This window comes from Carcharodon carcharias, chromosome 13, assembly GCF_017639515.1.
Source record: "Carcharodon carcharias isolate sCarCar2 chromosome 13, sCarCar2.pri, whole genome shotgun sequence".
Classification (NCBI taxonomy): Eukaryota; Metazoa; Chordata; class Chondrichthyes; order Lamniformes; family Lamnidae; genus Carcharodon; species Carcharodon carcharias.
Window position 1 is genome coordinate 23521708 of NC_054479.1, and position 27093 is coordinate 23548800.

At 43.6% G+C, this 27093-nt stretch overlaps 1 protein-coding gene across 4 annotated transcripts in view; it reads left to right on the plus strand.

Moving 5' to 3' along the window:
* Positions 1–27093, plus strand: part of LOC121285813 (protein-tyrosine sulfotransferase 2-like) — a 146787-nt gene that overhangs the window by 93213 nt on the left and 26481 nt on the right. The window lies entirely within an intron of this gene.

Consider the following 27093-nt stretch of genomic DNA (forward strand, 5'->3'; position numbering starts at 1 on the left):
ATGGCCCTGTTGTGGCAGGACCCGCCGTGGGAGGTTCGGCAGCCCAGCCAAAAGTCCATTGACTTTCGGTGGGATCTGATGATCCTGGCAACAGGCAGGGCCGGAAAATCCCACCCTTGAGGCGGAATAGCCCCAGATTTGCATTGTGTGTGGGTGGGTATTCACACCCTATCATCCCAAACCTGCCAAATTATTTATGCACTCCCAGGAAAAACGCCATTTCCATGGTGGGCAGGCTTTCATTCGCCCACCCACCATCACCTCACTGCTTCATTACACTGGGCACCATATTTAAAGTCCAGCCATGCACCTACATCTCAGTGCTTGACTGCTGCAAAGAAGACATGGCCCTGAAAGGCAAAAAAACTGCAGCCCCCCGCCCAGGTTCAGCCATGCATCACTGGGAATGCCTTTTGGATGCCGTGGAGTTCCGCCGGGATGTCCTCTATCCCAGCTCTGGCCGCAAGATGGGTAGCACCCTCACTAACCCAGCTTGGGAGGTGGTGGTCAGCGCCAATGCCCTCCAAAAGAGGACCGCCACCCAGTCCTGCAAGAGGATGAATGATTTCCTCCGCCAGGGTAAGTCACTCTTCTCATCACTCTCAACTCTCTCAATCTCAAACCCATCACACATCCATGGGGATCGCACTCACTGCCAGCTCATGGGACATCACCATTCACTCTCTCTCACTCCCCATCATTGTCCTCATCCCATCCATGGGACCACTCACCACCCGTACAGGCCGTCTGGCCTGGCAGGCGTCCTGCTTACACTCTCCCATCTCTAAGCAGGACAAGCAGGTAAACAAGAACATGGAGAGGTCGCAAACTGGTGGAGGAATGCCTGAAATCAAGGTCCTCATGGGCTTTGAAAACCATCCAGCTGGCCGGCAACGATCTAGACCAGCCCTGTGCTGATGGTAAGGGCAGTGGTGCTTTACCAAGTGGGGTCCAGCAGTGCAACATACATCATACAACTATGCTATAAGTAATGTGTCCTGTTTCACGGACCACTGCCATGCACTAATTTTCTCTCCTTGCTTCCCAGGGACATCTGGGAAACAGCCAATGGAGTCCATGACCCAGGGCCTCCAATCAAGCCATGATGAAACCTCTGAAGAGAAATCGGAAGGTACCCTCCTTGAAGTCCCGTCACAGTGCTCACCCACACCCTCCAACAGTGCAGAGACACACACCTTGATGGGTCCTAGGTTTAGAATAGCTTCAGGATCACTATCTGGTGAGCATATCGCACTGTCGGATCCACAACTAGCAGCGGCAGGGACTCCCCTGGCACTCAGCAGACTGCTGGAGGTCAGAAGTTTGCTGAGTCTGAGTCAGCTGGTGAGCCTCTGAGCTGCTTCATGTCACAGTTGTTGGAGCTGCAAAGTTAAGCTCGGGAACATCTGGAAGGGATTGCCACTGCACTCCCCAGATTGCAAGGCACGATGGAGGAGTTGACATGATAGCACCAGCATGCCAATGCACCAAGGTCAACACTGGTAGGATGGCAGCCACTACAGAGACCTTGGCCCAGGACGTCACTTCTGCATTGCTGCACCGGATCAACTCCATCGCTGATGCTGCAGTTGGCCTTCAACAGTGTGTACACGAGAGGGTTGCCGGGCAGCTAGGTCTCAATCCAGCTAACCCTTCCCCTCAAGGAGTCAGCCTAGCGCCACGGGCAACCATAGGGAGGAGGATCAGCAGATGCACACTCCAGGCCATCCACCCAGGTGACTGTGCCCGTCCAAATCCTCGCTCCCTGTGGCCTCAGCAGCTCCAGCTCCACAGGCTGAGGATGGTGCCACTGCCTCACAGCAGAGCCCCGAAAGCAGGCTGGGGCCAAGTCTCAGCCCTCCAGAGGACACCCGCCAAGGTCATCACAGACAGGTGTAGCAGTCAGCAGGTTGCCTCCATCTCCGCTGTGGGTATCTGGAGAGCACCAAGGCGTAGTGGCAGGATTAGGAAAGTTAAAGAGAATTGGTTGCACAGCCTGGGCAAAGGTGTTAATCACTTGTACAATGTTTACTCTCATCAATAAACTCCCAAGAATGTCACCCTGTCTGTGGCTCCTTGTTATCATGAACAAGTGTTCTTGTTACTCAGATGTGAAACCTTCCTGTACAAGGTAAAGGCAGGTATCTCAGTCCAGGGACTCTTCCCTGTGCTATGTGCAGGCTTCAGACCAAAGTGATGTTCCGGCCTCTCACTCCCTGGAAACGTTACTAATGCCTGCACCTCAGAGGTGCTTGTTATTGTTGCCAGAATGTAGTGGGCAGGTGCCACAGCGTTCTCTTATTCTCTCTGTGTGCTCTCATCACCTTTTAAGGTGGAGCTGACCCCCATCTCTTCAGTATCTGTGACTCTGATGCTGTGCTCCTGAAGGGCTTAGGTGCTGAGGCCAGACAAAGGATCAGATGCTTCTAAAGTTTCCTGACTGTGACTCTATGATATGAACTTGATCATAGAGCGCAAATGAGCTGCCCTTGGCCAGACAGGAGTCAGACATTCCCTGAGGCTATGTGAAGATTTATGAAGTGTCCTCACTGCATGTCATCATCATCCTCCTGCAATCGAGTGACCATTAGGGTCTCCACTGTGTCTCCATGACAGGAGCATTCTCACAGAGGCTATTCACGCTGCTGTAAGCCAGATAGGAGTCAAACGTTCACAGATGCAGCGTGAGGATCTATAGGGTCACCTCACTGTATGTCGTCGTCATCCTCCACAAATTCTGCAGCTATGAGGGCCTCCCAAGTGTGCTTGCCTCATCTACTAATGCGAGGGCCTCACCCCTGTCATCGCCACCTCCGAGGACCTCCTCGTGCTCATCATTGTCAGCATCCTCCTTATTGGAGGAGATTTCCAGCTCCTCCATCTCCTCCTTAGCCAGCTCATCTCCCCATTGCAGCACCAGGTTGTAAAGGGCACAGCAGATGAAGATGATGCGTGACACCCTCTGTAGACTGTATTGCAGAGCTCCACCAGACCGGTCCAGGCAACTGAACCTCAACTTCAGCATTCCGCTGGTCTGCTCCACCAAGTTGTGAGCTGCAGCATGAGCCTCATCATACCGTCGCTCTGCTGCGGTCTGAGGCTGCTGCATGGGTGTCATCTACCACAGCCTCTACAGGTAGCCCTTGTCCTGCAGCTTCTGTGGACCCTGCACAACTTCAGGGATCTGTGACTGACTGAGGATGTAGGAACCATGCACACTGCCTGGAAACCGTGCATATACCTGCAGGTTGCATTTCTGGTGGTTACACACCAGCTGGGAAACTTCATTAAAAGTGGATAGGCAATGGCTCATATTTAAGGAACAGTGTACGCATTGCAGCAGTTATACATTCCTTTCTGTTGCAAAAACACACCAAGAAAAGTGGCGGAACCATGGCTGACAAAATAAATTAAGGATAATATTTGATTCAAAGAGGAGTCATATAAAGTTGCTAGAAAGACTAGCAAGCCTGAGGATTGCGAGTAGTTTAGAATTCAGCAAAAGAGGACCAAGAAATTCATAAAAAGAGGGCAAAAATAGAGTACGAGAGTAAACTTGCAAGGAACATAAAAGTGGACTGTAAAAACTTATATAAGTATGTAAAAACAAAAAGATTAGTGAAGACAAATGTATGCCCTGACAGTCCGAAACGAGAGAATTTATAGTAGCAAACAAGGAAATGGCAGAGCAATTAAACATAAAATAAAACTTTAGTTCTGTCTTTGGAGGAAGACGCAAATAACGTCCCAGCAGTACTAGGGAAGCAAGGATCTAGTGAGAAGGAGGAATTGAGGGAAATTAGTATTACTAAAACAAGAGTGCTGGAGAAACTAATGGGACTGAAAGCTGATAAATCCCCAGGGCCTGATGATCTACACCCCAGGGCACTACAGGAGGTGGCCATGGAAATAGTGGATGCGTTGGTTGTCATCTTCCAAAATTCTGTAGCTTCTGGAACATTCCCGGCAGATTGGAAGGTGACAAATGTAGCCCGATATTTAAAAAAGGAGAGAGGGAGAAAAAAAGCAAATTACAGACCAGTTAGCCTAACATCAGTAGTAGGGAAAATGATAGAGTTTATTGTAAAGGATGTGAAAACAGGACACTTGGAAAATATCAGTGGGATTAGATAAAGTCAACATGGATTTATGAAAGGAAATCATGTTTGACAACTTACTGCAGTTTTTTGAGGATGTAACTGGCAGAATAGAAAAGGGAGAACCGGTGGATGTGGTGTATTTTGGATTTTCAGAAAGCTTTTGATAAAATCCCACATGAGCGGCTAGTGTGCAAAATTAAAGCACATGTGTTTGAGAATTGGTTAGCAGACAGGAAATAAAGAGTAGGAATAAACGGGTCTTTTTCGGAGTGGCAGGTGGTGACTAGTGGGATACTGCAGGGATCAATGCTTGGGCCCCAGCTATTCACAATATATATCAATGATTTGGATAAGGGACCCAAATGTAATATTTATAAGTTTGCTGATGACACGAAACTTGGTGGGAATATGAGCAGTGAGGAGGGTGTTAAGAGGCTTCAAGGTGATTTAGACAGGTTGAGTGAGTGGGCAGATACATGGCAGATACTGTATAGCGTGGATAAGTGTGAAGTTATCCACTTTGGTAGGAAAAATAGAATGGCTGAGTATTATTTAAATAGTGCTAGATTTGGAAAAGTTGATATACAAAGGCACCTGGGTGGCCTTGTACACTAATCACTGAAAGCAAGCACGCAGATGCAACAAACAGTTAAGAGGGTAAATGGTATGTTGGCCGTCATTGCGAGAGGACTTGAGGACAGGAGCAAGGATGTCTTATTGTAGCTGTATAGGGCCTTGGTGAGACCACACCTGGAGTATTGTGTGCAGTTTTGGTCTCCTTACCTAAGAAAGGGAGTGCAGCGAAGGTTCACCAGACTGATTCCTGGAATGGCAGGATTTTCATATGAGGAGAGATTGGGCCAACTGGCCCTGTATTCACTGGATGCAGAAGAATGAGAGGAGATCTCAGAGGCATAAAAATCTGACAGGGATGGATAGACTGGATGCAGGGATGATTTTCCTCTGGCTGGGGGGGCTTAGAACCGGGTCACAGCCTCAGGATGTGGGGTGGACCATTTAGGACTAAGATGAGGAGAAACTTCTTCACTCAGAGGGTGGTGAACCTCTGGAATTCTTTACCACTGAAGGTTATGGAGGCCAAGTCACTGAATGTATTTTTAAGACGGAAATAGATTTTTGGACACTAAAGGCGACAAAAGATATGGGGAGAGAGCAGGACTAGGGGGGTTGAGAAAGAGGATCAGTCATGATCATATTGAGTGGCAGAGCAGGCTTGAAGGTCTGAATCACCTCCCCCTCTTATTCTGTGTTTCTATGAGGGAACCCTCTCCTCCCTCTAGCCTCAGCAGTGACCAACTCTAACTGTGGCACTGCTGAACTGCCATCCCTCTGATTGGGTCCACGGCTCTGAGAAGCAGGCTGCCGTCCTTAAGTTGATGGTGGTTATGGCAGTGGCTTCATAACTGCCAATGGTAAAATCATCCCTGGGATTCTACAGTCTGCCTGCACAGGCTTGGGACCCACTTACGGTCCTGTCGCAGGACTTCCTGGACTTGTAAAATTCTAGCCATAATTTAGGTTGATACCACAGTGCAACATTGAGGAGGTACTATAGTGTCAGAGGTGCTAACTTTTGGATGAGACATTAAATTGAGTTCCTATCTGCCCTCTAGCATGGCACTATTTGCAGAAGTGCAGAGGTATTCTCCCTGATGTCCTGACCAATATTTATCTATTTTGAGGCCTAAGAATCTTAGTAAACTTCATATTAAACATTTTTTTTTGATTCATTCTTGGGATGTAGGCTTCGCTGGCAAGGCCAGCATTTATTGCCCATTCCCAATTGCCATTGAGCAGGTGATGGTGAGCTGCTGCTTTGAACCATGTAGTCCATGTCGTACAGTTGCACCCCTCGTGTTGTTAGTGAGGGAGCTCAACTTATGCATAGTAACAATGAACATATGTTTGAAAGTTGGCCTGTTTCCAATCTATCCGTGCATCTCCTGTGCCCTGAACCTGAATTTTGAGGACAAACTGGAGAAATTTGATGTGTTCAGCATGCCAAAGGGGTTCTCAAGAGGTAATTTTTTATGGATACTGTCATGAGGCTATACCCCTTTCTTTTTGGAAAATAAAATTGTTCAACTTTTAACTGACTGGAAATTCTGTAATTTGAACTGAGAGCAAACTGCTTAAAAATGCAGGGCCACATTCCAAGGTGTTGGTGAGAAACAAACAAATCACCCTCAGGGCAGTGTGAAGAGAGAGACGTTTCCTATAATCCAGACAACGATCAAAACTTGTAACTATGTAAGGAAGAGACATTAAAAACGTAAAGTACTGGATATTGAAGCAAGGTCTGCCACAGGCAGACACACTCAAAACCTCTTGGAAATGCACAATGGGTAAAGTATTTCAAGGCAAAGCTGCCCAGCCACTAGAGAGAGATTGCAATGACACGCCTCTTTCTTGACACTGTCCAAAAGGCTAAGGGTTGCTTTCTCTCCTTCTCTCTTTTGCAATAAGAATGTCATCCGGTAAGAGAAGCCAACTCCACCAGAAGCCTATCAGCAAATCAAGATCACATAATAATTGCAACATCATCTACATCTGACCAGATCCAAACAACCAGCTGACCCAAATCGGCTGCAGCATTTAAAATCTACACCTCAAGGACATTCCAAGGACACTTATCTACATATTCTTTTACTTTTTTATTGGATTCTAACTCCCTTTAGTTTTGATACTTGTATGTGTGAGGGCCCGAATGATTGCATGAGAGCTGAATGCTTGATGTTGTGTTTTTACTATTTTTCTCGTGTTTAGTGATTAATAAATTTGCTCTTTCTTTCTTTGACTCAAAGCCATGTTTGGCTCCTTATTGTTCACAGCTTAATTAGTTAAATACATTCTGATTTGGAAAGGGCATATCCTTGTGAAGAAGAAACTTAAACCTTTATTGTGACCAATTGAGGAGGGTTGAACCAAGGAGCTTTATCCCTTCTTACCTGGTCAAAACAATGCAGATAAGATATTTAAGTGGAAAGAGTAAATCCAGAATATTACTTTAAATAAAGTTAGAAGGAGGGACCATTGGTTCAAATTAGTAAAAAGTAAATGTAATATAAATAGCAAGAAATTGTTCATGCAAAGAGTCATCAATGAATTGAATAGACTTGCATGTAAGAGTCATAAAGGTGAAAACTGTTATTTAAGAAGCAATTCTCCACCTCAAACAATTACATTTACAACATTGAAGGTCATTTACCATCAGTTTCTACTATCAAACTGAGCACATTACTAACTAGAAGAACAGATCAAAAATATGCGGAATTTAACATCTGATTCTCTTATGGAAAACAAGTTAATGTTCGATAGCAAGCAGGTAGTGCTACACTTGTTGGTAAATTATTTTTTAAAAAGACTTTGTGAAAGAGCTTGAATGATGTTGCAGATCATATTCATTACTTTTCAACTAAATGCTTTGACTTATTTTTATTGCTTTAGATTCATGCCCTATAAATTGGATTATTGGTTTTGAACATTTGATTGGATTCATTCTTGCAGTTTAAGTTGTTATGGATAGAGTTTTGTTAATGACATTGCAGTTGGCTTGCATCCATTGAGAACAGGCTTGAGAATCTCTGACTTTCTCATGTGGAACAACTTGACCTTCAGGTTACTGAATGCCCTTCAAAATTATTTAAAGCCTCCCTAGTTTTTGTGGAACAAATACAGCAGGAACATTTTTCTGTAAGGCTAAAATACTATTCGTAATTCTTCTCTTCTGGAATTTATAGTGAAATAATTATAGGTAGTGCTGGAAACACTGCTAGTTTGTCAGTGTGTGAAAACACACATGTTCCTTCCCGCTGCCCCATTGGCTCTGTGGACAGGAGACCCATCTCCATAACAATTAAGGGCTTCCTCATATGAAAATCTAAACTTTAGTAAATTTCCTAATGGAGGCAGGTTTCTGACCGAAAAACAAACCTAACTCCTATTTCCCTTCTCTGATGAAAATTCACCTCAATATCTCACCTACCTATACTTCAAATGTGGAATCCCAGCCATTTTATACACTCCTTTTTCCCTTGGTAGAATATATTTGACTTGTGCCCTTTCAATCTTTTTAATTTAAAAATTCCTATTGCTGCTACTTGAGTCTATTTTCCACATTTTGCTTCCATTTAATCTCGTTAAGGTCCCTTTTTACCTCAATATAATTATTTTTTCCAGTCAAGTCCCTTTGACATTGACATTTTTCTTTTGCTGACCTTACACTGAACTTAATTATTTTGTAGTTATTGCTTCCCCAAGGGTTCCATTGTTGTTCTGCCTCATTACCCAGAAACAGTCATTTCGTACTTCCTAGTTGAAGTCGTGACATGTTGGCTACGATCTTGCTGGAGGCGATCATCAAAGGCATTGGCTATCTGCACGGCAACGGCAGGTAGTCAATTTGAATAATTCAAGTGCCCAGTTGTGGGTGCCAGGGTCCCCTGTTGAGGCCAAAGCCTGGCAGATGCCTGGAAGCAGCTTACCAGCTCGGGGCTGATTTGGAGGCACAGAGATCAGTGGATCACAGTTGTGGCTGTAGATCATCCTATAGAGGGATTTTGTCTCCACAGGTGTGACCACATTTAATTTAAAAACGTAAATACCCCTTAAGAAGGCACCTCAAGATGATTGAGCCTGCAGTTTCAGGAACCCACCCACTGTCCTTAATTGGACAGCAGATGCAGAGGTGGCCAGTTAGGAGGCTGCCTCTGATATGATTACACCAATGGGTGTACTATCAACACATGTGGGGTCGGGACTGAGAAAATGGCCCCACCCATCTTAAAGGCATAAGATTCTACTTTTGGTAGCAAAAATGAACACACTGGGGGAGAGAATCCTCCCCTTTCTAACCACAATTCAAATTCAATTTCAAGTTGACTCTGATTCAATAAATCAGAAAAGGGGCAATATTTGAACATGTTTTTTTTGTTTGCAGAGAATGAAACCCTGCGTATGAATGTATGTCACTTCTAGCAAGTGTAACTCTTTCGATTACAAACACATTTCCATCTGTTCCTATTCAGTTGAAGTTACATTGTTTCATAGTTTGCCATTGTGAGATTTGAACTCTTGATTTCTAGCAAGTGTAAATGAGCCATGTTACGAACTCTACTGATTATCTTAAATTGGTTGTTAGTGCAGCTATTAACGCACTCAGGATTATTCAGCAAGATTGGCCAATCACAGGATAACATCTAGCAGTAGATGTTTTGTTTTTTGAATTACCCAGGAGTTTGGAGAGCCGAGAGTTCCCTATCATTTTCTCCATGGCAACTCCTCGGTCAATCAGAGTTGACTTGCCAACCAATTAGCACCCTCTTCTCCTGTGGTATAAATTGTTGTGATCATTTGAAATTTGGCATTCTTGCATTTGTTCTGATGAGTGCAAGATGAAAAGCTTCAGTAACATGTCTCCCTTCTGAGCAATATTCAAGTTCTGTACTACCAAGCTACTCTATTACACATCCATGAGTAGACCTACACCTTTAAACGGCATTCTGAGTTGATGTGGCGCTTCTTAGTTGAGCGTGTTGCCAGTGCAATTTAACATTCATATCTGGAATAACCCCTCGTAAATGTCCCATTGTAATTTTGCCATAAAGTTACGCTGAACTTGCATTTCTGCTTGTGCTCTATTTTTAATTATCAAACGCAAAAAGAAAATTGGGCACAAGAATTCCCTCTATTAGATCCTAACCCCAAGCCAGGTTGAGATAATACTCAAATGAAGGAATGAAATTTGAAGTGATTTGAGCTTTTTGGATCTCCTCCCCTGTTACAATCCTTATGTAAACAAAATAACCAAATAACCCCAAATCAAGTGAAGTCTTGTTGGCAATTTCTTCTTTGTGACTTTCGCTTTAACACAAATCAAAACTGTTATGGACAGGGAGAGGTGGCGGGATAACTTTTCTCCTTTTTTCTCACCTCTTGGCTGACAATGAGAAAATATATTTTTGAGAAGGTGTTTTAAACCTTTTTGAGCATTGTGACTTTAAAGAATAGAGACAAACAGGCTTTCAAGTGAGTTTAAATCAAAAGAAAGGATAAATGTTTATTTTACACAACACCCAAAATGTAAATGCAACAAAATGCCCGCTCCCTCAAACACAGAGACATATACACACAAGCAAAGACAAGCTCTAGAGGTGAAACATGCACTTAGATTACTAACAGAGCAACAAGAAATAAGTCGCATGTTCTTAACCAGTCCTTTAAGATGAAAAGCATTGTAGGCCTGAAGGATTTTCTCTTGGTTCTTTGAAGAAAATAACAGTTGGAAGTTTCTGCGTTTTTCATATGAAATTGTGATCATGTTCATGTAGAGAAGAAATATAATCTTTCAGGTGAAAACAAATTCAATCCTTTCACTGCCTGAGATGACTGTCTTTTAGAGACAGGGTTCTTTTCTTCTTTGCTGGGTATGATCCCATTGTACTGCCCAGACTGCCTTGCTGGATTCTCTTGTGTAAATGACACTCAATTATATCTTTCTACCTCAACTATCAACCACGAGAGTTTTGCTACAATCCCCTAAACACTCGCTGTCATAAGTTGAAATTTAATTGTCAGTAAAACTGAAACCAACGTCTTTAACTCCCACCAGCACCAGTTTCTGGCTTCACCTTCATCACTTTCCCCAATTTGCCACACCAGCCTTTAATCTGAAAGGGTGTAAACTTGGAAGTGCTATTTGAATCCCAAATAGAACTTCATGTCCCATACCAAGGTTCTTGTTAACAGCACTTTCTGTACATTGTTTGCCGACGATCCTATGCCTTTTCCACTGCTACCAAAACTTGTAATTCATCTTCTTCATATTCATTCTATTTCTCAATAGTCTCCCCAAATTACAACTTTTTCAGAATTCGATCATCCACATTCTCTTCTACAGAATTCGAGCATCCACATTCTCTTCTACAGAACAGCCCAAAATGCATCATACGCATTCTTGTAAAACTCAACTATGTCCCGTTCAATTGCTTTAAATGTCCTTTGCTAAGTTCAAGAACAACCCCTGCCCTCCATAGTCTATCTGAGCAATCTTCTCCATCCATTAGATCCAACAAATAACCTGCACTTTCCTAATACTGAATTACTGCTTGGTTAGTCTTTCAGTGAGTACAGCCATATCTTCTGCAACTCTTTCCTAAAATGTCCCTTTCTGTCTTAAGCTATCTCAATACTAACCTCCTTTGTATTTTCAACTCCTGAATTATTTTCCTCTATCTATTCAGCATCCACTTTTCTCTGCCCTGTCAAGTTCTTGGAGACATTTTGCTTTATGAAGGGAATAACACATTTATAGGTGATGTTGAACATGTTTGCAGATACTATGGTTAAAAAAGGATGAATCATTGCATGGTAATTGATTTGTTTGACAGATGTAACACTAAACATCAACCATAATCATCAATGTTTCGTAAACTATAGTTAATGACACAATGTTAGTCTGTATAATGCAGCTATAAATGCTTCAAGTTTCGTGACATCTTTGATGTTGGCAGACTGTGGTTAACTGGTAGCTCAGTACGAGCAAATAGACATTTCTTATTTATTTTCCTGTAGCGGCAAGTAATGCATTCAGGCTAGTTTAAATATTTACACAAGGAATCATTTTGCTGTACAAGAACAGATAAGTGTGATGCGTGCAATTAGTTAATGATTTTCTCTAATTCAATATTGAGCAAGGTTTAAAAGGAGAAAATGCAAGTTCAGAAGCTTGTTAATTAAGATGAAGCTGTGTGTGTAAACCAACCTGAGAGAAATTTGCAGATTGAGTTTAGTTGAAGTGGAAAATGACTGGGTGGATCTATGCTGTTTCCTCTGTTCTTGTTTCTGTGAGATACAGAATGAAAAAAAACACAAATAGCATGAACTGTCAAGTTAGAAAATCTGAGCCTCTGTTTACTAACTTTAGATCTGAAATACTTTTTTCAGTACTTTTTTTCCACCAATTTTCTCCCTTTCCCCTCCTGAAAGTATAAATTTCTTGGAGTATGGTTCTCCAAGGCCTTGCCCAAAAGGCCAGACTTTGAGGCGGGAGGATTAGCTGAAATTAGTAAATAGCTGTGGAATGTGATTTGAAGGGATTGTAAATGGATTGATTAAGGCATAGCATTTAATTCTTCTTTGTTTTCCAATTCCCATCCTAGGAATACTAATGCCAGTTCTACTGGACCAGAGCTGTTATGATTGTGGTCAGTGAACTAAGGTGGTTTTACATAATCAGTGACTAAAACATAATCATTGCTTCATTAAAGTAACCAACAAAGCAATGCCAGATGAACACTTACATTGCAAATTCTGCACAGCATGTTTTGAACCCCAGAGTTTGCTGGAATGGGTTATTTTGTGGCAAGACCTATCGGTTACCCTTGAGTTTAATTCTTTACTGCTGCAAATGCAAGTACAGTGGGGCACCTGGAACCTTGGTGAACAACGGGATTAACTATCTCTTTGACATATGGATTAAGAAAGAAACTGAGGATGACTGAGAAGAAAATTTTGTGAAGTGTGGTCAAATCAGGTACAGAAATAGGGAGGGTAAGAAACATTGGATTGTGAGGGAGAAAAGAAATATAACATTTAAACATTTTTAAAATCTCAAGCAATGTAATTTCTTTCTGAGCAGGAGAGCAGGAGCAGCATTGCAGGAATGTGCCATCATTAAATGCCGTCAAGTACCAGTGCTAACTTTCTGTGACAAGTTTTAATCAATAATTAATGAGTTAATGCAGCAATTTCATGGGGAGGTGCTGTTTTCATGAGTCTAATGGCGGAATGGAGCAAATTGTCCAGCAATTTGTGGCAATCCACATCTTATGGCATAACCCTACAAATTACAGGATAAATTGCACAATAACAGTATGTGCATTAAACTTTCCATCATTTTGCTAGAAAATTCTGACCCTGAAATTATGCTGTGCAGTGTTAACATATGGGCAAGTAATATATTCACCTGAAATTCCCCTCTCTAGCTGCTATCTTAACATTCATCTATTTAAACTATGCCAGTAGATCTCCTGTAGCATTACTGATCATGATTTAGAGATTTTGTTATTTTATTAAGAAGGCCGTTTATGCCTTGTATTGGATAATGTTCCTCTGACTGAATAAATCGAATAGGTTTTTATTATATTGTATTCTAAGATTTTTGTGGTTAAATTGATTAGTGATTAAATTGCCTAGCTCTGTCTTGTATTCAATGTAAACTGTAAATGGGTGGCCATTAGCTTATTTATAATCAACAGTTTTACATCTACCTGCACTTCCTGCCTGTGGCACTTAACTTTGTGTGTTTTTTATATTTTCTCAACTTTTTCCATTATAAATTCAAATGTCCACACTGTTGAAGGAAAAAGCCTATTCAAGCTCCTCAATATGACATTTTGAGTTAGGAATGTAGGAGCAGGGCTAGGCTATTCAACCTGTCCAGCCTGTTCAGACATTCAATTAGATCATTGTGATCATTGTCATTAGATCCAGTTCTGTCGAAGGGTCATGAGGACTCGAAACGTCAACTCTTTTCTTCTCCGCCGATGCTGCCAGACCTGCTGAGTTTTTCCAGGTAATTCTGTTTTTGTTTTGGATTTCCAGCATCTGCAGTTTTTTTGTTTTTATCAATTAGATCATGGCTGATCATCTACCTCAATACTGCTATCCCTTGATGTCATTTAGCATGTTCAAGACAGAATTCTGGATACCAATGATTGAGCTTCCACAGCCCTCTGCGGTACAGAATTCCAAAGATTCACCACCCTCTTGAGTGATGAAATTCCTCCTCATCTCAGTCTTAAATGGCCTGCCCCTTATTCTGAAACTATGTCCCCTGGTTCTAGACTCACCAGCCAGGGGATAAGTCCTATCCACATGTACCCTGTCATGTCCTGTAAGAGTTCTGTAAATTTCAATGAGATCACCTCTGATTCTTCAAAACTCTAGTGAATACAGATCCAGTTTCCTCAATCGCTCCTCAAAGACAATCCCGCCATGCCAGGGATTAGTCTGGTGAACCTCTATTGCACTCCCCCTAAATCAAGTATATCCTTCCTTCGATAAGGAGACCAAAACTGTAAACAATTCTCTAGGTGCCGTATCACCAAGGCTCTATATAATTGCAGCAAGGCATCTTTAATCCTACACTCAAATCCCCTTGCAATGAAGACCAGCATACTATTTGCTGCCTTAATTGAATGTTGCACCTGCCTGCTAACTTTTTGTGACTCATGAACAAGGACATCCAAGTCCCTTTGGACATCAACACTTCCTACCTCTCACCATTTAAGAAACAGTCTGCCTTTCTGTTTTTTCCACCAAAGTGGATAACTTCATGCAGATTCATATGCTATGTTCTTGCCCATTCCCTTAGCCTGTCCAAATCCCCTTGAAGCCTCCTTGCATCCTCCTCACAACTTTTATTCCCACCCAGTTTTGAGTCATCAGCAAATTTGGAAATATTACATTTGGTCCCCACATCCAAATCGTTTATATTGATTGTCAACAGCAGTGGCCCCAGCACTGACCCTTGCGGTAACCCACTGGAAACAGCCTGCCATGCTGGGAATAGCCAGTTTGTTCCTACTCGGTTGTGCTGCTTTTCAACTGATGATCTGATGTGTGGTGTACAAGCAGTAGGCATTGACATGTATAAAATTACATTGTTTCTTTGTAGTTTTCAGTAGTATATGTTGAGTTCATGGTGTTAATAGCAGTATGCACGTGACATTTTTTCTCTTCACCCACCTACAGCTTCTCATCTTATGTGCTATCTCCCAACCCAAAAGTGAGAAGAGATTTGGTCATTTGTAACTACTCATGGCCAGGGTTGAGTCACTCTCTTTTCTCCCCCTTCAATGTGATTGCTTCATCTGGATGAGAAGCGCAGCCTGTGATAAATCACAATTTTACATTCTCTAACTCCATGACAAGATCTAATACCTCAGGAATATCTCTACAAGGGGCATCCATTCCCGTTGTCAAAAATTTACATTTAATTCAGCGTTTTATTGTGAGCAATATCTCTATTTTTATTTCATAAAACAGATTCTCCATTTTTTTGAACATCATTTGGTTTGTATGAACTTGAACTTTTCCTTAATCATAATTTAATACTAGTGTATGATCAGTCAACATGAGAGGTGCTTACAAAATGAATGAGACAATTGCGTTTTTGTTCCCTCTATATGGAGTCAGTAGACCTGCCCATATCGGATTGGCAGGTACACTACTACTGGTATCCGTTGGCAGCTGTATTGTAGCAGAGAGCTACGCCATCTTTATGCAAAGTGCAGATAATTTACACAAAAGGCTGCTGTAACTAACAGAAATGCTATCCTTTTGAATACCAGCTGCTCCATCAACACACTGTAACCTCTCAATTATCTGCTATTTCAGATATAATAATTGTATCAATTTACATTATATATACCTACATAGATGGTGACACGGAAATGTATTCTAGTTACTCACATGGTCACACAAGGATTCCAAATGTAAAGAATAATTAAGGAAAACTACCAATTCATACTTCATCCTTTGCAGGAGCCTACTGTCTGCACCCATTTGATTTTGAAATTCTTCCAGTGTTTTTGTCTGCACTATCTTAACCTGCAGACTATTGCAAACATTCATTACTATTTGTATGAAGCAGTGCCTCCTGATATCAGCCCTGAAACAAATGGTAGTGAATTGTTAAACCTTATTCATTCTGTCCCATACACACCTTTTTTTTGTCCCAAGCTCTTTGGTTGGTTTAAAGGTGCTACACAAAGGCTGCTATTGTATCATATTACGGCTCTGAACTGGAAACTGTAAAAATACAAAATGTGCTATACTATTGGTTGCGGATCCCACTTCCCATTAGAAGAAATCTATACCTTCCCTCTGTCATGCATGCACAAAGCTCTGCTTCCTATCTCATAAGTTTCTAATATCTCCAGAGCAGACTATAGAATCTACACTCAATAGTAAGAGACTTTGTAGTAGTTAATGAAGTGCCTGGGAGATCAGGAGAACTTGCAGCTTTACACCAGGCTCAGGAGGAATAGGCTTCCTGAGAAGTTTTGCACCATTTAATTCTAATTGTGTTCAGGAATCAGCTCAGGGCCCAAATCTGGAGTTATTGCTTCCAACTAACGTTCACCAAAATTATGGCAGTTTAGTTCCACCCTAAGTAATTATGAAATGATTTGAAACTGATTCAACAGAAACTGATGAAATACATATGTAAGGGTAATCTCGTGGTCACTTGCAAGTTTTCTTTTTGTCTGAAGCCAATGTTCAGATACAAGGTAAACAAATGTTCCTGTAGTGTAAAGACATATTGATTTTAAAATTGCAAGTGAATATGTTGCATACTCTGAGCTTACATCTGTGCACTTGATAAACTTCCTGTGTGATAAACTTGCCTTGTTAAAAAATATTGATTTCTTTCATCCTTCCTGCAACTTTTAGGAGGTTGTATTGATCAAAATTAAGTAATAAAGTATTGAATTATATGGTTAATAATTGCACTTATAATTCATCTTTCCAGAAATGAATTGAGTTCAGAAAGAGATTTGAGAATTCTTTGACATAATTTGACATGAAATTATTGTTGAGTTGCAGCATCAATACATAGCACTGGGCAATTGCATCTGAGCCTCTGGACTGCTACCTTATTCGTCCATATTGTCCAGGGAAGTCTGACTGGAAGCTATTTTCCTCCTTGGAGAGAAAGTTTTAATAGACTAATAGACGTTTACAGCACTGAAGGAGGCCTTTCAGCCCATCGTGTCCGCACTGGTCCTTGAGAGTAATTTACTTCACCTAACTCGTGACTTTCAAAAGTGCAATGCTGGTGAGGCCATAAAGGGGTGGCTTCCAAAAATTTTTTTAATATAGCGTTATGACCAGGTAAAGAGGGGTCGAAGACCTCTTCCCTCTTTTCCATTTCCTTGTTTGACCATAACAGGGCTTTTTTATTTCAAAGAAGTTGTATTTGCCAATTCAGTATGTACTTAAACTGTTTATGTGCTGCAATTACAAAGAACTAGTCAAGCAGCCTTTCATGAGTTTAACAAAGCAAGGGGTTAGTATAATAAAACTAAAACCCGACCTGGGTAAAATGTAAAAGTTTCTTCCCATAAACACGCATGCACCCATTTGAAAACCACACACTCAAATACAAAGTACAAGAGTAGGGGAGTATAGGTTTGGCCGAATTTAGAGTTCTTAAAAAATATAAAGTTCATAGCTGTCATGTCCAGCTGCAGATAGGATTTGGTGGTCTTGCTTTCAGAATTGAGGCAGTTTAAAGTTGTAGCTGGTGTTTTCTTCTTCTCTGGAGACATTGCTGTGAAATTGAATGCTTTCTTTTTAAAATCTGTCTACTGCAGCCATGAAGATACAGTCACAGTAGTAGAGAGGACTCAGCTTTTAGTTAGAGAGCGGGAAGCTTTCCTTCACTCGATTGCTGCTGATGTTCTGCCTCAAGCAGGTGCTCAAACACACAAAAAGCTTGGTGGCTTCTCTCCAACTGCCAGTATTTCGAAAAATAATTCAATTTTCCAATGATAACTTGATTAGCTCGCCTGAAGAGCTATCTTCTATAAATAAAAGGGTCTTTTGTCCTGGTAATTAACCTTTGAATGTTTCATTTTCCATTGTGGAATACTGTGGATGCCTTCATAAATAGTTTTGATATGGCAAGAAGAGGTTGTTTACAAATCCCCAGGGAAGCTGTTGTCTGTGATGGCATTCATAGACTTGTGTGATGTAATTAGATTAGGCCAACTTTCTGTAGATTTGAAATCGCTTTATTGTGTCTCAGAGAAAATCTTTTTTAAAAAAGTCTCTTAAAAAACCTAATATTTTATATAAGCAAGTCTTCGTAACAATAGCATTTCAATATAAAATCATCTGAATGGTTCCTCTCCTCCTCCCTCCCCCCCACCAATTATTATTTTGAGCACTGTTCCTAGCTTTTATGTAAGAGCTCTGTGAGGTAAGGCAGAGTTTTGGGCCTTTTGATCCTCATATCGTTCTTCAGATCACAGACGAATAAATATCCTGTGTTTGGTGTCTTGCTGCTGCACAACAATGGAAATATAGTACAGAAAATACAAAGTGACTTTATTTCAGTGGGGATGAATACAGCAAAGGAAGTAAGTATATCGCACATGAAGTGATAAATAAAGACAAAGAAAATTTTCTTCAATATTCTACAAGTGGAATTGAGGAGAGAGATGTACATTAAGAGTAAGTTTACAACAATCTGGGAGTGCTCGTGAATTGTTCTGGTGTAACTCTCAAATTATCAGAATTACTAATTCAATTTTTGAGCTTGCCATGACTTGTAACTTCTTGGTTGCTAGACCTCCAAAAGATAATGCCAGCTACCCAGAGATGAATCATGCTGTTATTGCAGAAAATACTTTGATTTTCATTGGTCTAATATAATATAAGTCAACAGAGAGCAACCATACTTCTTGGAATCCTCACATGGAACTCCTATGTCTGTGGATTCTGGTTTGAAAACAAAGGTTTATATTGCAGGAAAAATCGAACAACAGCCAATAACAAGGTAGGCATGAAATTCTGATGTGCACAGGAGGGCAAAGTTGTGTCCACAAATTTGTCAACCTGAACACACTTTAACTGATGTCAGAGAAAGACTAACACAGTGGCATTGTACTTTTGTCACAGTTAACATCTGAGCTATCAGCCTTGCCTTAAGCACACACAAGGTGGCAAATCCAATGATAGATGCTTTGTTGCATCTGCACGTTTACATTGTTAATAAGCTGTCTCAAATGTGACATGTAGTATAGATATTGCTGTAACTGCTTCAGTCTCCTGCAAGCTGCTTGGGTGCATTTTGTCAGATAAAAGCTGACAAAGTTTTTGTATGCTTTAGTGCAATACTATAAGTGACCTGAGAGAACAAAGAAATGCTTGCAGCCTTTCACAATCACCAGGTATTCTAAAGCACTTCACAGCTAATGAAGTACTTTTGGAGTATAGTCATTGCTGTAATGTAGGAAACGCAGCAGCCAATTTGTGCACAACAAACTCACAAACAGCAATATGATAATGGTCAGATAATGTTTTTGTGACATTGAGGATATATATTGGCCAGAATACTGGGAATAATTCACCTACTATTTTTTAAACTTGTGCCGGGGATCTTTTACATCCAGCTGAGAGGGTGGCAGACAGAACCTAGGTTTGATGTCTCATCCAAAAGATGGTGGGTGGAAATGTCTGTGCCTGCTGGTATCGGGCATGCTTGACAGCATGCACAGACGATATGGCAAGAATGCCAAAAATCGGTTTCACAATGTCATGAAACCAGTTTGCAATCGTCCGCTCAGCCGTCAATGGCGGGCCACGTTTCCCACCATCAGACGTCGGGCACCTCATTGTAATACATCTGCATATCATTTTAAGGCCAGCCTGCCAGAATCATTCCACCACCCCCAAGTTGATTAACACGCCGACATGCTTCACAACAGCATATATAAGGCATGCACTTGGCGGGCTGCACTTTGAGGGGTACTTTGAGGTGAGTACACAGTAACATTGCACAGTGGTCGCCCAGGTCAGCTGTTGGACTTCAAGGTTGAGGCGCATTGGAGGTTTGGGGGCAAGGGCTGCCCTGTAGTTGAGGTGACTTGCGGGTGGAGGCAAGTGCTGCCCTGCAGTTGAATATTGCGCACAAGCCCATGCAGGGTGGTGGAAAGCGAAGTGACCATACATTTGGGAAACCTTGTTTAAGTGACCAATCCTCTGCAACTGAGGCAGTTCAGACACAGCCACAGAATCACAGTGTAGAAGAGGCCCTTCAGCCCATCGAGTCTGCACCGACACATGAGAAACACCTGACCTACCTACCTACCTAATCCCATTTACCAGCACTTGGTCATAGCCTTGAATGCTATGACGTGCCAAGTGATCATCCAGGTACTTTTTAAAGGATGTGAGGTAACCCGCCTCCACCACCCTCCCAGGCAGTGCATTCCAGAACGTCACCACCCTCTGGGTAAAAAAAGTTTTTTTTTCACATCCCCCTTAAACCTCCTGCCCCTCACCTTGAACTTATGCCCCCTTGTGACTGACCCTTCAACTAAGGGGAACAGCTGCTCCCTATCCACTCTGACCTTGCCCCTCATAATCTTGTACACCTCAATGCCCCTCAGTCTTCTCTGCTCCAATGAAAACAACCCAAGTCTATCTGAACTCTCTTCATAACTTAAATGTTTCATCCCAGGCAACATCCTGGTGAATCTCCTCTGCACCCCCTCCAGTACAATCACATCCTTCCTATAATGTGGCGACCAGAACTGCACACAGTACTCCAGCTGTGACCTCACCAAGGTTCTATACAACTCCAACATGACCTCCCTACTTTTGTAATCTATGCCTCGATTAATAAAGGCAAGTGTCCCATATGCCTTTTTCACCACCCCACGAACGTGCCCCTCTGCCTTTAGAGATCTATGGACACACAAGGCAAGATTCCCTTTGTTCCTCAGAGCTTCCTAGTGTCATGCGTTCATTGAATACTTCCTTGTCAATTTACTCCTTCCAATGTGTATCATTGACCCCACATTGACATGCGTGGGGTTGGGCCTCTATCTTATCTGCCCACTCGAGCAAAGCAGAGGTATGGAAGTGCCACGAAGTGTTTCAGACCTTTTCACCCCTTGGGCACAGACTCCAAGCTAGTGGACAGCAGAACAGTTGGACAATTTGGCATTTTGTTCAATCTCCTTGCTAAAGTGGAGCGGTCACTAGTGGAGGCGCTCACAGCATTTTGCAATGTCAACATCCTGGTTTGGAGCAGTCTCCCCCCATGGCTCAAGCTAACAGTGCAGCCAAGCAGTGTGGGTTAGGAGAATGCCTGAGCTGAGAGCACAGCATGCAGTCCAATGGGCAAGGCTGCTGCCAATCAGTCGGGCAGGGTGGGGCGGAGGCAGCTGTGGTTTCGGGCAGCCATGCATGCACTATGCTCTGGCCATCCAAGTGCTAGCCAGCACTCTCCAAGATATGTTAAGAGGCCTTCATACTTAACCAAGAGAGGTTCTTAGTATATCCAAGCTAACCATGCATCTCCCTCTCTCATCCTTCAGGAGGAGTGCATAGGAGCATGGAACCTTGTGAATTAGCTGTACGCCTCATGGCATATAGAGAGTGGAGACGACAGAGAAGAGAGCGACAGAGATGCCTGGCTGCTCAGAGGGACGAGCAGCACCCTCAGGAAGAAGGGGTGTTTAGGGTTCCCGCACATGCTGCTGAAGAGCCACAGTGAACTGCCATTGGTCAGTGCCTAGCTGGACCCAGGGTATATAGAAGCTGTCCGTCATTCCTGCAGATGACCGACAACCAGTGTCGCTGAAGATTGTGCATGTCCAGGGAACTGGTTGGTCACATCTTCCACCTACTGCAGCATTTGGCACCAGAGGGACATGGGGGGCATCCACTACCTGTGAAAATGACCACAGCGCTCAATTTTTACGCCTGTGGCTCCACAGGTGACCTCTGTGGGATGTCACAAGCCTCTACCCACAAATCTATCTATGTGGTCACGGATGCTATTTTCACGGGCAGACAACTTTGTGTATTTCGCCTGGGACCAAGAGAGCCAGGATGCAAGAGCGATTGGATTTGCCCAGATCTCTTGTTTCCCACAGGTTCAGGGTGCGATCGACTGCAGTCACGTGGCGCTCGGATCTCCGACACAAAAAGGGGCCAACTATGCTAACCGCAAAGTCTTCCTGCGCACGGTTTCCAGGGAGTGTCCATGACTCCTGCATTCTCAGTCTATCACAGATCCCTGATGTCTTCCAGGATCCACAGAGGCTGCAGGTTTGGCTCCGAAGAGACACGGGCTACCTGTAGAGGATGTGGCTGATGATACCTCAGACTGCGGCAGAGTGAAGGTAAATCGAGGCTCATGCTGCATCTCGCACTTTGGTGGAGCAAACCATCGAGATGCTGAAAATGAGGTTCCGGTAGCTGGACTAGTCTGGTGGAGCCCTGCAACATAGTCCACAGAGGGTGTCATGCATTGTCATTACCTGCTGCACCCTTTGCAGCCCCATTTTGTAATAGGGAGAGGCGCTGGTTGAGGAGGAGATGGAGGAGCTGAAGGTCTCCTTTGATGAGGAAGACGCCGAGATTCTTGAAGGCGACAATGACAGTGATTAGGCCCTCTCAATGGCCAGACGAGGCAATCGTATTTGGGAGGACCACGTAGCTGCTAGATTTGTGAAGGATGATGATGACATACAGTGAGGAGACACCATAAATCCTCACATTGTATCTATGAATGTTAAATTCCAGCCTGGCTTATGGCAACGCACATACCCTCTGTGATAATGCTCCTGCCATGGAGATGCAGTGGAGGCCCTAATAGTCGCTCGATTACAGGAGGATGATGACGCCCTGCAGTGAGGACATTGCATAGATCTTCGCATAGCCTCTGAGAATGTCTGTTTCCTGTCTGGCTGAGAACAGCTTGCTTGCGCCCTGTGATCAGTGTCATACGATGGAGATGCAGCTATGAAACTTTTAAAAGTATCTGACCCTTTGTCCGCCTTCAGCACCTGACCCCCTTCAGGAGCACAGCATCACTGGTTACAGATGCTGAAGAGATAGGAGCCAACTTGACCTTAAAGGCGCTGAGAGCACACAGAGAATGGCAGAACTCTGTGACGGCTGCCCACTATATCCTGGCAGCAATGACGAGCACTGTTGAGGTGCAGACATTAATATCACTTTGGTCTGAAGGCTGCACAAAGCACGGGGAAGAGGCCCTGGACTGAGACACCTGCCTTTATCTTGTGCAGAATGGTTTCACATCTGAGTGACAAGAACACTGCTCATGAGAACAAGGAACCCTAGGCAGGGAGTTTATTTACAATAGTGAGCATTATGTACAAGTGATTAACACCCGTGCCCAGGCTGTGCAACTACATCATCTTAACCTTCCTAACCCTTCCGCTACGTCTTGGCGCTCTACCAACGTTCACAGCAGAGGTGGGGGCGGCCTGCTGACTGCTATGGCCAGTCTGAGATGATCTTGGCAGGCGTCCTCTGGAGGGTTGAGACCTGGAGGGCTCTGGCCTGCTTTTGTGGTCTTGCTGTGTGGCAGTGGCATCAACCTCGGCCTCCAGAGCTGTAGCTGTTGTGGTCACAAGAAGAGGGGATTCGGATGGCACCTGGATGGATGGCCCCGGGGGATACACCTGCTGATCCTCCTCCCTATGGGTGCCCAAGGGCTTCTGGCCAACTCCCTGAGGAGAAGGGATAGCTGGAATGAGATCGGGCTGCCCCGCATCCCTCTCACATACACACTGTTGGAGGCCAACTATGGCATCGGCAATGAAGTTCAACCTGTGCAATAGTGCAGTAGCGATGCCCTGAACCAAGGTCTCCATGGCAGCCGCAATTCTACCAGTATTGATCTCATTGCATTAGCATGCTGGTGCTATCACCTCAGACTGAAGGTGGATTGCCTTGCAATCTGGGGAGTGCAGCAGACATCCCTTCCTGATGTTCCCAAGCTTGCCTTTGCAGCTGCAGGTGACTGTGACATGACTGAGTCCAGAGGCTCATCATCTGACTTGGACTCAGCAGATTTCTGCTCTCCAGCAGCCCTTGGAATGCTGGACACCAGGGCAGTCCTGCCACTGCCTGCTATGGATCAGAAAGTGTGATATGCTCACCAGACTGTGATCCTGAGGCTACTGTAAAGCTAGGTCCCACCGAAGTGTGTGTCTCTGCGCTGGTGGAGGGTGAGTGCTGTGATGGGCCTTCAGGAAGGTTTTCAGTGGGCTCCTGTACTGAGCTTCCCTCAGGTCTTGATTGGAGGCCCTGGGTCATAGGCTGTCTTAGCAGTTCCCCAGATGTTCCTGTGAAATGATGGTCAAATGGGCAGATAAATGGCAGATGGAATTTAACCCTGAAAAGTGTGAGGTGATACATTTTGGAAGAAATAATTTGACAAGGAAGTATTCAATGATTGGCATGGCACAAGGAAGTTCTGAGGAACAAAGGGAACCTTGGCATGTGTGTCCATAGATCTCTGAAGGCAGAGGGGCACATTAGTGGGATGGTGAAAAAGGCATATGGGACACTTGCCTTTATTAATCGAGGCATAGATTACAAAAGTAGGGAGGTCATGTTGGAGTTGTATAGAACCTTGGTGAGGCCACAGCTGGAGCACTGTGTGCAGTTCTGGTTGCCACATTATAGGAAGGATGTGATTGCACTGGAGGGGGTACAGAGGAGATTCACCAGGATGTTACCTGGGATGAAACATTTAAGTTATGAAGAGAGTTTGGGTAGGCTTGGGTTGTTTTCGTTGGAGCAGAGAAAACTGAGGGGCATTGAGGTGTGCAAGATTATGAGGGTCATGGACAGGGTGGATAGGGAGCAGTTCCCCTTAGTTGAAGGGTCAGTCACAAGGCGGCATAAGTTCAGGGTGAGGGGCAGGAGGTTTAAGGGGGATGTGAGGAAAAACTTTTTTACCTAGAGGGTGGTGACGTTCTGGAATGCACTGCCTGGGAGGGTGGTGGAGGCGGGTTGCCTTACATCCTTCAAAAAGTACCTGGATGAGCATTTGGCACGTCATAACATTCAAGGCTATGGGCCAAGTGCTGGTAAATGGGATTAGGTAGGTGGGTCAGGTGTTTCTCACGTGTTGGTGCAGACTCGATGGGCCGAAGGGCCTCTTCTGCACTGTGATTCTGTGAAAGTGAGGAGTGATAATTAGTGTATGGCAGTGGCCTGTGGAACAGAACACATCATTCAGCATGGTTGCCTGATGGATGTTGCACTGCTGGATCCTTACTTGGTAGAGAACCCCCGACCTCACTGTCAGCACAGGAACGGTCCAGATCCTCCTCAATGGCCAGCTGAATGGCTCTGTTTTCAAAGTCTGTGAGGACTTTGATTTCAGGCTTTCGTCCCCAGTTTGTGACCTCTCTCTTTTGTGCCAGCTTGTCCTGCATGAATAGAGATGGAGTGTAAGCAGGATGCCTGCCAGGCCTGATGATAAGTATGCTGTGCATGTGTGGGTGGTGAGTGGTCCCATGGACGGGATGTGGACAGTGAAGGTGCGTGTGAGAGAGTGAATGGTGATTTCCCTTGAACTGGCAGTGAGCAAGGTCCCTATGGATGTGTGATGGGTTTGCGAGTGTGTGAATTGAGAAGAGTGACTTATCTTGGCAGAACGGAGGCGAGCATTCATCCTGTTACGGCACTGGGTGGCTGTCCTCTTTTGGGGGCATTGGCACAGACCACCACTGCCACCGCCTCCCAAGCCAGATTAGTGACGATGTTCCCCATCCTGAGGCCAGAGCGGGTGATAGAAGACATCATGGTGGGCCTCCACTGCATCCAAAAGGCACGCGAGGGATGGGTCATTGAACCCCGGTGTCTGCAGTCTTCTATCCTTTCAGAACCATGTCTTCCATGCAGCAGCCCTGGGCTGAAAGCACAGAGGTATGCACGCAGCTGCACTTAAAACATGGCACCCAGCGTGATGAAGCGGTGAGGGCGATGGCTTGGTAGGTGAATGAGTGCCCGCCCACCATGGAAACGGCGTGGTTCCTCGGAATGCATAATTAATGCGGCGAGCTTGGGACAATACAATAAGAAGCTGCCATTGCAGCCAGCGGGTAAAACGTCCTGTGAATGGCACCAGGAGCATAAAAAAATGAGAACTGCTTATTCCTTGGCCCCATTGCAGGTCCACAATTGCAAGTCGCAATTGTATCAGCATGTTTCTGCCAGTGCAATGTAGAAATGACTTGCTGTTAGCAGGTAAACTTTTAAAATGTTCTTATCACTGAATTTTTATAAAGATCTGGTTAGGCCACAAATGGAGTATTGCATCCAGTTCTGGTCACCATATTTCAGGAAAGATATGAAAGTCCTTGAGAGGGTACAGAAAAGATATACCAGAATGGTTCCAGAGCTAAAGGATTTTAGCTGCAAGATTAGATTGGAGAATCTGGGGTCGTTCTCCTTTGGAGCAAAGGAGGTGGATGGGAGATTTGATGGAGGTGTACAGGATTATGACACGTTTAGATAAGGTAGACAAAGGGAAACTGTTCCCATAAGCTGATGGTACAAGGGCAAGGAGACACAGATTTAAGGTTTTGGGAGAGAGGTTTTGGGGGGTTAATGTGGGGAAGAACTTTTTTTTAATGTAGTGGTGCTGACCTGGAAATCACTGCCTACAAGGGTGATGGAAACGGAGATGATCAATAGTTTCTAAAGAAAATCAAATGGGCATGTGAGGGACATTAGTTTGAAGGGCCATGAGGATAGAGATTGGGGAATGGGACTGACTGAATTGCTCTACAGCATGGACTTAACAGGCTTAATTGCCTCTTCACTTGCCTCCTTCTGTACAGATAATTCTCTTTTATCTGTAGTTAGTAAATGGAACAAATCTGGGCTCCATTAAAATTACAAACAAATTGTGTTACGTACTTGTTCATATCACCAAGCAGCCGTTTTTAGCCTTTCGTACCCCTTAATCTTTAAGACGTTGGAATTGTTTTGATTTCACAGACACTGCAAAAAAAAAAGGCAGCATGGGAGAAAGCAACAATTTTGACAATTTAGAACTGAAGAAAGATGATTGTCATTTGGTAGTATAGAACTTGAATACTGTTGAAAAGAGAGACATGTTGCCAAAGATTTTCATCTTGCACTCATCAGGACAAATGCAAGAATGTCAAAACAATTTATACTGGAGGAGAAAAGGGTGCTGATTAGTTGGCAAGTTGATTGATTGGCTGAGGCATTGCTGTGGAGAAAGCAAAAGGGAACTATAGGATCTCCAAGCTCCTGGGTAATTCAAAAGGACGCAAGGTTTGAATGTATTCCTTTTGTTTGCAGAGAATGAGTCTTTGCGTATGAATATATGTCACTTCCAGCAAATGTAAATAAGCCATGTTACAGTGATGGT